The sequence below is a fragment of the Aedes aegypti genome, chromosome 3, assembly GCF_002204515.2.
Source record: "Aedes aegypti strain LVP_AGWG chromosome 3, AaegL5.0 Primary Assembly, whole genome shotgun sequence".
In the NCBI taxonomy this organism is placed as follows: domain Eukaryota; kingdom Metazoa; phylum Arthropoda; class Insecta; order Diptera; family Culicidae; genus Aedes; species Aedes aegypti.
Window position 1 is genome coordinate 284,280,511 of NC_035109.1, and position 15,712 is coordinate 284,296,222.

A 15,712-nucleotide genomic window follows, 5' to 3' on the forward strand; every position below is an offset into this window, starting at 1 on the left:
TTTTTCGTTTTCTCGCATAGTTTTAAGAAAATGTCCAGTTCTTCAATAAAAGTCACTTATGCGATTATTGGTTTTACAAGGCCCTCTTATACAAAAATTATGCATAAAGATTCTAAAAAATAATTGAAGACGTTGAGGCCTAAAAACGCGACCAGAATATCGTTTGCCAGATTTAATATTACGGAGCTATAGATTCATAGCATAGTATAACTCTTCGGGAAAATGCTTCGAAGTGAACCTTTTCGAAGTCTCAACGCCTTATGATTCCATAAAAATGATGTATCAACATTGTAATGATGCTTTCAAAACCAATATTTGAAAAATAAAATTTGAAATATGGGTTCCGATTTTGGCACGGTTCCGTTTTTGGCAACTGAAAATTTCAACTTTGTTGCCAAAAACGGAATCCCACTGTAGGTGTTTTTAGTTATTTGTAACCTCTGGGTGGAGTTTTGAATGAGAAGATCGTTAGAATTTCGAGTTACGTCCTTTTTGAAGTGTAACTATCAAACTTACTTATTTTGAATAAATTAATTAGGCATTCTAATACCGGTAAGGATGGGCCTTCCTTAGCCGAGCGGTTAGAGTCCGCGGCAACAAAACAAAGCCATGCTGAAGGTGTCTGGGTTCGAATCCCGATCGGTCCAGGATCTTTTCGTAATGGAAATTTTCATGACTTCCCTGGGCATAGAGTATCGAACTCACACTCCTTGACATGGTGCAATTAAACGCCTGAGGAGAGGACACTAATTCCACACCCACGAACCCCATTTGTTATTAAGTTGAATCTTGATACACAGTACGCACGATAATAACTCGTAGGTTCATGCTAGTATGATGACTTCTAAGCCAAAAGAGAGATTAAACTGAAATGAGCAATTCATGATTTCTTTGGATTCAGGTTGTGTTTTCATTTCGTACAATCATAACTTTTTATGTGATCTAGTTGGTGGATAGGTAGTTTTGTGTAGTTTTGTGTAGTTTTGTGGCACAAATACCCAAAATTTCTTAGAAAATTTACATTTTAAATTGTTAACAAACTAAGGATTTTGATTTAAAGGTTTTGTTCAGGACGAGAAATCTAATTAAAAGAGCTAATAAAGGACAACATTGTGTCACACAATAAAATCACAAAAGTTCTTCTAAGCTGAAAAACTTTCCATATCATAGGTTGGCGGCAAACCTTCTTTGAGTTGTGATTAGTTAAACGAATAAAAATTATAATCCCTGCGAAATGTTTTTTTTTTTATTTAAAAAGTTGTGAATGGGGATTTCCAAGAAATCGTTCACCCTAAGTAAATTGCAGGCCCGTAGGATTTCTTAGAAACAAACATACGCTTTGTAATATAACTTGCACTTAGTAAGAACATATAAAAAATATTTTTCAAACCCTAAAACTAATGCCCTCCAATTTTTTACGATTGGTACGTTGCAAAATGCAATACGTAAATAATTACAAAATTAAATCGGCTCCATAATGCCTTTAGCCTGCACATAATCAGTTAATTATGGAAAGTTCTTATAAAATTTCATTATTTTATATAATTGAAAACATTCCAAACCGACTTTCGGTACTGAAATTGTTAAACCGTATAGGCCTGAGTTAAAGAAGAAAAAAACTAAAACACTCACCGCTCAGCAAATACTTAACGGATTTCAATTACTTTTTGTCAGTATACTCGTACCAATATTCAGTTTTTTTTTCAGTGGTGGAAGGATCTGGGGAATGTTCACATAGTTTTCGGAATCGTCTATAGTGTGGCCACTATAGCAAGGAATTTAAAGAAAACACATCAGCGTAAACCTTTTGAGAAACAATTGCATGGGTTAAACATGTGTACTTCATCCGATTTTTCTTATAAATGACCATTACAGAGCCCCGGGACGCTTCAAATTTACGATAAAGTGCCCAATTTGTATTAAGCTAAGCTTATGAAAACGCATTTTAGTACACTATCATACTTTTTAGTTATCACTAGTGGTCCTGGCAAACTTCGTCTTGCCATCAAGTAGGCTATTGAAAAACGCTTTGGAACATTCCATACAAAATGACAGCTCCGTTCACGCTCGTTTTTTCCAAATTTCCCGGTGAATATCCTGGGATTTTTATACACACGAACACGTCGGAACCCTTGATAAACAAAACGGAAAAAGAATAATTTAAATCCGTTGACCCGTTCGTAAGTCATTTTGTGACATACAAACACCATTCCATTTTTTATTTATATAGATTTATCGGTTTTACGGCTAACCTGCCGAGTAGAAAATAGAAGAACTACCATGATGAATCAATACCCGGACGCTTAAGGCGTTTCGAATTTTCGAACTCTTTTCTATATATGTTTTGTTTGAATTTTCTTGAAAATTTATTGTTCAGCACATTTTTACAAACCAGAACTTCATTAAAGTGATGAATTTTCCAGTATTAAACATGATTTTACTAGAAAATTGATCAAATATTGGTGCTTGCCTTGTCCTTAAATCCGGACACCGGATGCATAAGATGTTTTTAAATCCGTACACTAATGGATCGAAATCCGGACATCCGTGTTAAAGCATGAAATATTTGAATATTGCTCATGAAAATCATGTCAAACTCAATTAAATATTACTCTACAAACAAATCAATGTACGTATTTCCTTTACGTGTTGCAAATAATAGCAAGTAAGTAATAATAATGCTTTGATTACCTGAACTGGATCATGTGTAGCCCGAACTGAAGTGCATGTGGCTTGAGTGTCAATAACGAAAGATATATGCGATTTATCTTGCAGTAAATCGAAGCCTGATTACTCCCACCGCTTTTCATAAGTTATTTCTCAAATCTTCTCTTATTTTCCCATTAAAAAAATCATTTTCACTAGTCAAAATCTCGCCTTCCAATTAGCGTCCGGATTTAAAACCACTGAATCGTATACCCGGACAGTTTAATTACACACCGTAAAACACAAATTTCCACAATACTCTTCAACAGTGAGGTTATCAAACTTTCAAAGAAGCTTTCTGTAAACCATTATGTTCAAAACACTGGCTAAAAAATGTTTCACAATTTTTTTCTTCAACAAAACGTTGTTCGTGATTTGACTTGTGCATCCATAGATGTTCGAACTTGTCTTTACACAGACCGCAACGAAATGACGTTCAACAGGTGCAACTAGTTTATTACATATTATTTGTATCAATTATTTGGCAATGGTAACTAGATTTAAGATACTAGTACAATGATCTAAAATATCGAAAGTAAAGAATATGAGATATATGCAAATATATAAGCGCCAAAAACTAGCTTTAATTTATTAATATTGTTAGAGTGTCCGGATATTGGTACCGTCCGGATTTTTATTCATCACGGTACCGTAAAATAAAACTTATTATACTTTGCAATTACGTTACCCCTACACCACGAGAGGACTCATGACGCAGAAGATAATCTGAATTCGATTTCAGCTCAATAATCACTTGGTCGTCTTCCGCAAAGCGTACCTCTTTCGGATGATTTTCAGCAGCATTTTTCTTCTTCTCGGGATGTTTCCCATACAAAATAAAGTGTTTGAAGCTGTTCGGGGCCTTCCTTAGCCGAGTGGTTAGAGAAAGAAGCTGTTCGTAATATGAATCAAAACGATATAAACGAGGAAGACCCCTATTCACCAAAGCATGAATCTGAACGAAACTAGATTTACATGATTATCGTCACGAGATTTGTGACGTCAATAAGACGAATAAAACAAAATATTTCTAAATGCTAATGACAGTGACTCAGTCATGACGCCAATTGATTATAAAATCTCAACCAAATCTTCACACCATCTCATGCTTTCACAAAATTCCTGTTCTTCTTAATCTCAGTCAATTAAACCGATGGATCATGCTTGCAAAATCCATCTCAATCAATAAGGTGCTTCGCTGCAAATGTGAAATCGGTCAAACTAATCCCAGCGGGGAAAAACACAGCCAGGCGGTCACATGTTTGCGAACCGTTGTGCCACTTCATCAAAATTGATTATCAAGTGATCGAAAATTTAAAGATCGGTTTTAACCTCATCGACGCTGTGATGATGTGAGTAAATTCTTCATCATACGCCCAGTGCCTCCTCAATGACCTACGACCGGTACTTTTTTGGTATGACCAGATCGGACTGACAACTATTCAAACTATTTTGGGGCCAAAGAAGACGCCAATCAAAACAAAATATCAGCTCACTTTATCTACCATCTGGTCAACCCTGCATCAAACTCACGTGCGATCAGCGGTCCGCGATCAGGATTCCTGACCACTGCAAACATCGAACCACGCTTGCTTACATAAGATTGGCAAGTTCAATAGAAGCATATATCTTTCTCTTCTTGTGCTGATTGGCGGCGCCGAACTTCTACACGGCACGGCCGCCTCCAACGAAGATCGGCGAGGCTAGGTGACGTTCGCACGACAAACCGCGTGGAGTTGGCGATGTATCTGCCCTATCCTCTCTCGCTCTTCGGTGCTCCGCTGAAACGCGCGAGAGTGTAAGGCTTTTCCGCTGAACACCTGCGGTACCTACTAATATGTTTTGCACAGTGCAGTGGTGGAACTAGGACTTAAGAAAGGGCAAATATAACTGTTTTTTAATTCGTCGGGCGGAGGCCCAGATAGACGTAGCGGCGAACGCGTAATTATTCAGTCGAACCAAGTTGTTAACAACATATTACATTTAATTTGCCGTAGCAGTTCAGAATTTTCACTGGTGCGTTGATTTCACCTGCTTATAAAAGAAAAAATGCTTTCAATTTACTTAACCTAACTTACCTAAATATATAACGAAAGAATTTGTGCACGCACAGCACGAGAGTACGATGCGCACATGTTTACACCACCCTTCACCATCCCTCGCTCACGCCACTGTGGGGGTAGTAAAAGGCGGCGTGAGCTCGTCGATCCTCGTCGAAAGCTCATCGCGACCGTTGCGGAACGATATCAGCAGAGGGAAGTGCAGCGAGCTTTTGAGCGGTGCGAACTTTGGAGGCTCGTGTGATCAGCGATCGCGAGGTCGTCGTTGGAGTCGTCGTCGTCGTCGTTGATGGAAATGCTACTATTATAAAATTGGCAAACGTTGACGCCTGGTCTATCAGTTCGCAACGGTCGGTCAGCGCGTGATCTTCATTTTTCGTATTTGCTAATCAGTGTGACAAGGGGCTCGTATGAATTTTGTGGTCTTTGTGACGAGAATTGGAAGAATTGAGGAAGATCTCGTATCAAAGTTTTTATTGAGTGATTCATGGTAAGCAGATAATCAACAGAAGAAGACTATGACTTAATGATCAATCAGTGTGCTAATCGGTGACTGAAGTTAGTGTCAATTGGCAGGATATGCTGAATGCTACGGGACTTTTAGTATCCATCCGATGTGACTCAAACTATCGAATCAGTGACAAAGTGGTAATTGGATGCTAAATCCTTGTGCTTATTGTGGAAATTGGCTCACGTTACACTGAGTGCTAAAACGCAATATCAACAGATTTGCTCATCAGCCATGGCGATGCAAATTATTTGCATTGATGCATATGTGATAAATTGAAAATATTCCGACGCAGTGCTGTTCTAGAAGATGGATAGGTCTTCCTTAGCCTAGTGGCAACATCTGAGGCTACAAAGCAAAGCTATGCTGAAGGTGTCTGGGTCCGATTCGCGATCAGTCCAGGATCTTTTCGTAATGGAAATTTCGTTGACTTCTCTGGGCATAAAGTATCATCGAACCTGTCACACCATATATAAATGCAAAATTTGGTATAGAAAGCTCTTAGCTAAAAACTGTGGAATGGCTCATTGAACACAAAGCTGAGTTGAAGGCTCTGTCCCAGTGGGGACATAATGCCATACAGAAAATAATCCTGAAACATTTTTCAGGAAGAAATGTCAAATAACCGTTTTCATATTTCCATAAAGCGATCGTTCTCTACTTTTTGTAACACTTAATTTTTTACCAGTTGGAATTCGAACTGTACAGCTGTATAATATTTAGACAGTAGTGAAGATTTTTTATTCGTATCTCAAGTAGTAGGTACATGAATATGGGAATGTATGACGATACTATATGTCCGTTGAAGTGTGTATTTGGGACTTCATAATAAAAAGTAAGAAAATCCAAGTCCTTATATATATTGGTTCTGAAAAGTGGTTTATGGACAAAAGGTCGAAAAACAAAATGTCGAAAGGACAAAACATCGAACGACAAAAGGTCGAAAATGATTTGCGTGGTGGGCATTTATTTCTTCTTTGAAAAAAGATTTCTGACCTTTTGTCCCTTCTTTTTTATTCTTCGACCTTTTATCCTTTCGACCTTTAGTCATAGATTCCTGAAAAGTATAACTTAATGTGCTTACACGCAGAAAGTCTGCTGATAGTTTTTTAGGAATGCCCTTGAAAAACTGACTGATTTTCATCACTTTAAAATTGTTATATGAATAAGGAACAATCACCGAAGACGCATACAAATCTCAATTACTTCGCCTTCTTCGACAACTTCGCCTTAATGTAGTTGGTTGATCCAAGTTTTGCACATTTTGATTTCCTAAATTTAGGATATTAGTTAGTAATGCTCTAAATATTTTGAAGTTTATGTGTACACAAAAAAAGGCTCAAAATTGATATTTGCGATCCATGTCTAAAGAAAGATAGTTCAAGCGTTTTTGGATGACTTGGGTACAGGCCGAATTGTTCTGGATACTCGGTTTACTGGATGAAGTGGCTTTTATATTGACATCTTTAAAACCTAACTTATAACATATCAAGTCTCATAAATTTATAATTCAAGTTTTGAGAAATATGGTTGAAACCATTTTGAATAACTTGGCTACAACTTAATACAAAGTGAGGTGTATATGATCTATTTTATGAATAATTTTGTTTCGTTGGTTAACTCTCAAACCCCGAACGTCTGACTTTTCATTAAAAATGAACTTTAAGAAATCATAACTTGGCCAATTATTAATCGATTTTGGATCTTTTGGTCTCAAACAAACCGCATACTCCTCAAGATTTATTGTGTTCCAGAGGAAATTGGATTGACTGGAGTTATTCCGGATTCAAATGGGGTATTTTCTAATCTAATCTAATCTAAGCGCTTGCACAGCCAATTTTCAATATTGAAATACCTTATTTATTTAAGATTTTTTCTTGTCAGTATTAATATTTGCAGAATATCGGCGATATGATACAAATATTAAAATGGCTAGGCCCACTGTGCAGACTTTGGGATTGAAGGCAATTGAAAAAATCATGACGATTAGGTTATTCACGCATGAATAAACTGATAGACAAAAAAATTTCAATTCAAGAAAGAAGAAACGGGGACAACCATACTAACCGTTTCAATTCAGGGTTAGAGGTAAAATCGTTGGGAGTGGCGTTGCTAAGAGAGTTAATGCACACTCCATTGTTGTTCTCCTGAGATGGAACATAGGCATTTCTTCCTCATGTCCTGGCTCTAGAGCCTTAGTTTAAGCGCCTTTGCCGGCTCTCTGAAACGAGAAGAAAATTTATTTTGCCCCAAACTTACTATATACAAACCCGCTGTACAGGAACTGTTTTCCATGAATTCATTATGTGCACAACTTGACCAAAAACTATAATATTGAGTATTTAAAACGATCTCACCAGATGTAGTGTACCAACGTTTGTTGTTTTTATACTCCCGGATTTGCATTCCGCTCTTCCCAGCAATGCTTGCAAGTTGCGTTTTCACAATCAACGGTAGCTTCTCGGCGGTCAGTAAATGCAGCATTTTTCGTTTTTCGTAGGCTTGTGTATTGAATGTATGCGGACGCTAAGACCGACACTTCTTGTCCATAAGTCATAGTCACTTCCTCCGACTGAACTCGGACTCACACACCGAACGGCACACACAAAAGTTCACCTTCTTGGAAATAGCAGCAATATTGCTTGAAAAATCTTCTCAGTATCAACACGTCTACCGGATGCATACACTTTATAACGTAATGAATGCAGCAATCACTAAATATAAAATAACTGTAAATTCTTGAATTTGACGGCCAACATTTTTTTACGTCCATCGTTGAGCACAGCATGGGGTGTTTTCGTTCCGGAAGTGATAGTTCACTTAGATTTTTCAAGATTAGCGGTAAGAAAATGATTCATTATGTACTTTCTATAAGTAAAAAGCTGGCAGAAGGTCGAATGACATTGGTTCTCATTGATTCTGGCCATTTCGGATACCCGGTCACCTGGCACCGGTTCCTGAATGTACCCAAAGAGGACATTTTCTGACACTTGAAGAATACTACCGTGCGACGGCTCAAAATTTATAATTCTTGATCCGTAACATCATAGCTATAATGGCAAAGACGAATATGAGGTTCTGGCCACATCCGCACATCCCGGAGTCTGTTCCGGCAGGGCCTCAGTGGCACACTTTTGTAATACTTCTCTCGAATATCGTACGACGGCTCAAAATTTATGATTTTTATGCTGCACATCATAGCTATAATACCATGGATCAATATAAGGTTCTGGTAACATGTGATTACTCCATAAATTGTCCTGATAAGGCTTTATATGCACTCTGAGTAATCCTTTCGACTCATGGAGGATTCAATATGGAAACCATATTCGTTGAATCCATTTAAATAGTTTTGGATCTATATCGATAAGTCCGAGAGACATTTCTTTCTAACCGTTTAAACATAAAAAATATCACGATGAAGAAATTTTCATTGAAGGATTTTAAGTTAACAACTTCAAATCAATATCTAAAGTAGAAAAATTATGTTCTTGAATGAACGTAATCACCAATGATGGCAGAGGGATTTGTGCAAAATTATTGTACATTTAATTTGTAGGATCATTACCTGTACCAGTAGCGCAACCAGGATTTGGTTCTAGGGGGGGGGGTTTGCGAATTCTAAAAAAAATTTTGAGCAGATATTTTTTTATATTTTTTATATCGATTTTAATTTGAGTATGTTTTTTGCATAGCAAAATGCATTAAGAAATATTACAATAAATTAACGTGATTCTATTCATATGCTCTTCTTTTATGTTGTTTCTTATGTGTTTGTCATGTATTGTTTTTTATACATATTACATTTTTTCTACAATGAGAATGACTTCAAGTATAATCTTTAAGCACAGCAATTTGCAACATAAATCATTGACACTATTGTTGCAGTAGGTCGAATGTAGATCAACATTGCAAAACTCAACTGCCGGTAGAAAACTCATTGTCACATCTTAAAGAATCGACAATCTAGAAAATTGAGTCCGAAGGTCAAAAATGAGTTCTGCTTTAATTTGATCGTCGAATTGTGATAACACCTTACAATGATCAAAACGACAATTGAACTTTATTTCAGATGACTTGTAATCCGTTTGATATATTATTGTAATAGGACGGTCATGCATCCATACTTCATATTGTAAACTACGTCCGACGCAGAACTTGGCCAACCTTCGACGATGACCACAGAACCTCGAGACTTACTTCCCGACGACTTCCCGGAATCACAGACCCAACGATAACTGGGGGTATTTCGGATCGCAGCACAAAAGCGAACTAGCTCGTTTGCTTGCGGTAACTAAACTGATTGAATTTATTTCATCGAAGCGTTGAAGCACAGTCACAGTTTTCCAACACTTTTTGAATAACATTCTATTTTCACGATTTACAAAAAATAAATAAAAATAATGTCCATTATCCACACTTCAAAACTCTAAAAATTGTCGAAATTCCCAATGGGGCCAAAATGCTTCCACCGGCAGCTAAATACTTCAATAGAAGATTTTTCTTCTCGGTAATCTTTAAAAATTCAAGCACTTTGTATGCTTTCAAGGTCGCCAAATTTAGCAAAATGCTGAGTCAACTATATGAATTTTGATATTTCGTATACTGCACCAATAGAAAGGTATCAATATATCTGAAAGTTTGACAAACTATAGACACAACGCCTTTCGTTTTTTTTGGATAGAAAAGCTAGATAATTTTGTTATTGATAAGCTTATAGTATTAATAATTCGCAGATAATTTTGTTGCTATCACACTCCCTGAAGAGTGTAAGAATTAAAATTAACACAACTTAGAAAATATAACTTTGAAAAATACTGACAATCCCATTGTAAATACGAATTAAACTATGTTGTTACTGCTCTGTAGTTGTATGATGTGTAGTGTTGCATTTCAAAAATAGTCTTGGAAAACCTCATAATTTTTTGGCTCTGGGGGGGTTTTGACCCCCAAACCCCCCCCCCCCCCCCCCCTTGGTTGCGCCACTGACCTGTACACAATGAAAAAGAATTTCTTCTAGAGATTTTTTTTTGCCAAAGCACCGCAAAAATGTATGTGATTTATATTTTATTGTAAGTATACAATAAACTTGGGAAAATTCAAATTAGTGAGCCTCAAAAAGACCCAAAGAAACATTAAGATTACCAAGATCGGGGACAAACCCATGATATTTTTTTTTGTATATACATTTCAGTAGTACCAAAAGATAATTTAGTTGCATTGTGTAATGAAAAACGAACTAAACTAATCATAATATGTGTAGATTCAAATACAAGTCGGACTCAATTATCTGGTGTATCGATTTATTTTTTCACTCCGGATAATCAAATCCTCCGGATAATTTAATCACTAAAGAATATTTAAATCCGCGATAAAAGAAATAAAAAAAATCATCGTGATTTACGATAAAAGTGTTAATCCATAGTCTTTCAGATTGTGCATAACTTTGGGGAATTCCGGTGTAAGACGCTTTGATTCTATGACACTACCCCGAACGCCACTACCCCAAAAGCCATTACCTCGAGTGCATAACATTCTGAGATTGATTCTGATTAGAAGGTAGGGAAGGGTAGATAGGTTCCCTATGAGCATTAAACGACTTTGGCTTAAATAATGGTTCTAGATTTTCAGCAAATTATTTTTACATACTGAGTTCCATTTGGCATTGTACCGTTTTGTCTAAAATTCCGAACAGACTCATATTCCGAACACTCGATTTATGTATGGCGACTTGGTTGAAATGCTTCGCTGAAATATGTCATTAAATAACTAGTAAATGGCACTCATTTGCAATTCAATTTCAACGTCTTTCAATATATTTTATAGCTTGGGAGTAGTGATGATGCTCTAATTCGAGGTCTGTAAAACTAGCTCAGATTAAAGAAATTATTTATTTGAATACGATCTATTCGTGCTGTCCGGAATTTGAATCAAGGTGTTCGAAATATGAGATAGTATGAAAACAGTGTTCGGCATATTAATTATAATGTTGTTCCATACTGTTGCGATAAAACAATACTAAACAAGTTTAAATAAACATTTTTAACGGTACACCCAACAGCTAACAGTTAGGCATTGCGAAGAAATTAATATTTTCACAAATATCGGCTAATGTATGCCCATCAGATACATTTGAAGTCACTGTTGACCTTAAGTGTTCGGAATATGACAGTTGGTGTTACATCAATTAATTTGATAAAACCTCGTTAACCACGTTCTCCAGATCTTGTTGCACCTGATCAAGACACCTCGCTCGCTGTGCTCCCCGCCTTCTTGTGCCGACCGGATTCGACGCGACAACCATCTTTGCAGGATTGTTGTCCGGTAATCTTGCAACATGCCCTGCCCAGCGCACCCTTCTGGCTTTCGCAACCTTCTGGATACTGGGTTCGCCGTAGAGCCTAGCGAGCTCGTGGTTCATTCTCTGCCGCCACACACCGTTCTCCTGCACTCCGCCAAAGATCGTCCTAAGCACCCTTCGTTCGAACACGGGCACCTTCAACGAAGATCGGCGAGGCTGGGTGACGTTCGCACGACAAACCGCGTGGAGTTGGCGGTTTATCTGCTCTATCCTATCTCGCTCTTCGGTGCTCTGCTGAAACGCGCGAGAGTGTAAGGCTTTTCCGCTGAACACCCGCACACAGGCCTGTGGTACCTCCAATATGTTTTGCACAGTGCAGTGGTGGAATTAGGACTTACGAAAGGGCAAATATATCTGTTTTTTAATTCGTCGGGCGGAGGCCTAAATAGCTGTAGTGGTAAACGCGCAATTATTCAGTCAGACCAAGTTGAGGGTCGTGGGTTCGAATCCCACCGGTCAAGGAACTTATCGTAAAAGATTTTTTATTAAACCTTTATTTGTATCATATGTATCATAATATGGTAAAGCTAAATAAAGCTTTTATTAACATGTTGTTAACAACATATTACATTTAATTTGTCATTTTTTTTTTTTTTTTTTTTGGTGTTTGATTTTACATGCTTATAAGAGAAAAAAATGCTTTCAATTTACTTAACCTAACTTTACCTAAATACATAACGAAAGAATTTGTGCACGCACAACACGACAGTACAATGCGCACTTGTTTGCACCACCGTTCACCATCCCTCGCTCACGCCACTGTGGTGGGTGGAAAAAGGCGGCGCGAGCTCGTCGAAAGCTCATCGCAACCGCTGCGGAACGATATCAGCAGAGGGAAGTGCAGCGAGCTTTTGAGCGGTGCGAACTTTGGAGGCTCGTGTGATCGGCGATCGTGAGGTCGTCGTTGTCGTCGTTGTCGTTGATGGAAATGCTACTATTATAAAATTGGCAAACGTTGACGCCTGGTCTATCAGTTCGCAACGGTCGGTCAGCGCGTGATCTTCATTTTTCGAATTTGCTAATCAGTGTGACAAGGGGCGCGTATGAACTTTGTTGTTTTTGTGACGAGAGTTGGAAGAGTTTAAGAAGATCTCGTATCAAAGTTTTTATTAAGTGATTCATGGTAAGCAGATAATCAATAGAAGAAGACTATGACTTAATGATCAATCAGTGTGCTAATCGGTGACTGAAGTTAGTGTCAATTGGCAGGATATGCTGAATGCTACGGGACTTTTAGTATCCATCCGATGTGACTCAAACTATCAAATCAGTGACAAAGTGGTAATTGGATGATAAATCCTTGTGATTATTGTGGAAATTGGCTCACGTTATACTGAGTGCTAAAACGCAATATCAACAGATTTGCTCATCAGCCATGGCGATGCAAATTATTTGCATTGGTGCATATGTGATAAACTGAAAACTTTTCAATGCAGTGCTGTTCTAGAATGTGGATAGCTATTTATTTGAGTATAGTTCTGGAAAATTTTTCGGAAGGAATTTCAAATAACATTTACAATTTTCAATCAAGCGATTCTTCTAAACTTTTTGGAACACTCAATTGTTTACGCAGATGGAATTCGATTCGTACAGCTGTGGTGAATTTGGCACCGCTGAAAATTTAGGCAGTAGGGCATCCGATCTATTCTGGAGGACATATGCACGATGTTTACAATCGTTCAGTATTGGAAATAAAAATTAAACGAATATCGATTTTCCTACAAAATAATCATGTTTGGAGGCCTGTAGTTCTGTGGGTAAAAATCCGAATGACATGATATTTTGACAACGAACTGAAATTAACGTGAGTTTAACGTTAAATAACTTGAAGCATAAATACATTTGAGAATCATCTCATACTTGTTTGTGCTAGGACTGTGCCGGATTGCATATTAGAGGTAAACAAATTATCTAAGACTATTTATTTCTTTAGTTAAAAGATCGTGATGCTGTTCACTTTTTTATTTCCAATTTGGAACCGTCTAAAACTTTAAGACATATGTATAGAAATGTTAGAATTTACCAAAACTGATGAATTCACGTTATCTTTAGTTCGCCAACAAAATTGTATGTCATTCGGATCATTACACACAGAACTACAGGCCTCCAAACATGACCGGAAATCGGCATTTGTTTACTTTTTTATTTCCAATACTGTATATCATTATCCAAAACCTAAATATTGTCGTGTTTTGCAATGTGAAGTGTTGAAACTATCTGGAGTATAGTTAAGTGAACAAGTTATTGAGAAATCAAACTTACATTTTGCAACATAAATCACATAAATTTCCCTTTGTCCTTATTGCAGAATTGCGTCCTATTATTGTGGTAGTGCATTCCTATTGTTACGGCATTAGAATGTAAGCAGACTAGTGTTTTGCATCTGATACCGGTTAAAAATATAGGTTCTTCTTAATGCATCGTTTGAAATTGTTTTTCCAACGATCAAAATCGTTTGATTTTGAAAGCATTTATTTGGTTCAGCTTGGGAAGCCTTGATAGAAAAAACAGTTTTCAATTTATAATGAGGATTTAATTCTTATTCCGCAGTGATAGGGAATACCGCAGAAATGTGCACATTACCTTAGTGGAGATTTGTATTCCATGTGGTGGGTACTTGGATAGTTAAGGTATATGATACTGTATACCGGTTTATGGACAAAAGATCGAATGACAAAACGTCGAAAAGACAAAAGGTCGAAAGAGAAAAGGTCAGAAGACAAAATGTCTAAAGGACAAAAAGGCGAAAGTGATTTTTTTGTGGAAAATTTTTCCTTCTTTGAAAAAAGATTTTCGACCATTTCTTTTGTATTGTTCTTCGATCTTTTGTCCTTTCGACTTTTTGTCATTCGACCTTTTGCCATAGATTGCTGTATACCAAATGCACTATGTAGCTAGAATTTCAAAATAAAAAAGTAACCACAAAATCCGCAAAATTTAAACGTTGCGCAGTATTTCACTCATGATTTTTTTTAAATTTTTGTTTTTTAGCTTTCAGCAACATATTTTTGTAGTTTGTTTGTTTCGCCATTCTGTTTTAAAATTTTAATAAATATTAGAGCATTAAACCTGTTATTTTGCTTTCTAAAGATCCACTAACTATTGGTAAAATATCGCTAAATTGAATTGAAGGGTTTGAACTTAAAACATGTATATTTTTTAAATCTTTATTGATCAGCCGTGAAAATTCAAAAATTATACCACGATTTTCAATGGCTTGAGTTGAATCGCATTCAGTCCACTAAAACCTCAATTTTGAAGCATTTTTTACGTCAATTCAATTTACGTTACTTTTTCAACCAAGTTCGTGAATTGAATTGAGGCAGTGAAATGGAAAATTATGTATTGGAATGGTGTGTCTCTCGTAAATAGTCTTATTTGTTTAGTTCGCTGTGCTCCATGCCTTTTTGTACCGACCGAATCCGAAGCGAACACCATCATCACTGATATCGTGAGCTTCCCGGGAAAGCTGATCTCGTCCATGATTTTCCATAGCTGTACGCGGTCGATACTGTCGTATGCCGCCTACGAAGTCGGCTTGATAACTTACCACGAACTCGCTTACTAAAGGTGACAGACGACGGAAGATGTTCTGGGATAATACTTTGTAGGCTGCATTTAGAATGGTGATCGCTCGAAAGTTCTCACAATCTAATTTGTAGCCTTTCTTGTAGATGGGGCATATTACCCCTTCCTTCCACTCCTCTGGTAGCTGTTCTGTTTCCCAGATTGTGCCTATCAGCCGATGCAAATGGCCAGCCTCTTCGGGCCCATCTTAATGAGTTCAGCTCCGATACAATCCTTACCAGCAGATTTATTGTTCTTAAGCTGGTGAATGGTATCCTTAACCTCCCTCAAAGTGGGGGCTGGTTGGTTTCCATCGCCCGCAGTACCGACAAAGGCATTTCCTCCGTTGTCCTGATCTTCATTGCCTATGCTCTCAGCGCCATTCAGATGTTCGTTGAAGTGCTGCTTCCACCTTTAGATCATCTCACGCTCGTCCGTCAAAATGCCCCCATCCTTAACCCTGCACATCTCGGCTCGCGGCACAAAGCCGTTACAGGATGCGTTGAGCTC

The 15,712-nt window shown here is 37.5% G+C and overlaps 1 protein-coding gene across 2 annotated transcripts in view; it reads left to right on the forward strand.

Moving 5' to 3' along the window:
* The first annotated feature begins 5,110 nt into the window (after positions 1–5,110).
* LOC5572361 (sialin) overlaps positions 5,111–15,712 on the forward strand; it is an 86,799-nt gene continuing 76,197 nt past the window's right edge. The window contains exon 1 of one of the 2 annotated variants that reach the window (XM_021850442.1): positions 5,111–5,256. The gene's annotated coding sequence lies outside the window, so the exon portion shown is untranslated. Of the gene's footprint in view, positions 5,257–12,589; positions 12,759–15,712 lie in introns of those variants that run through there. The other variant, XM_021850441.1, reaches the window with a different exon arrangement.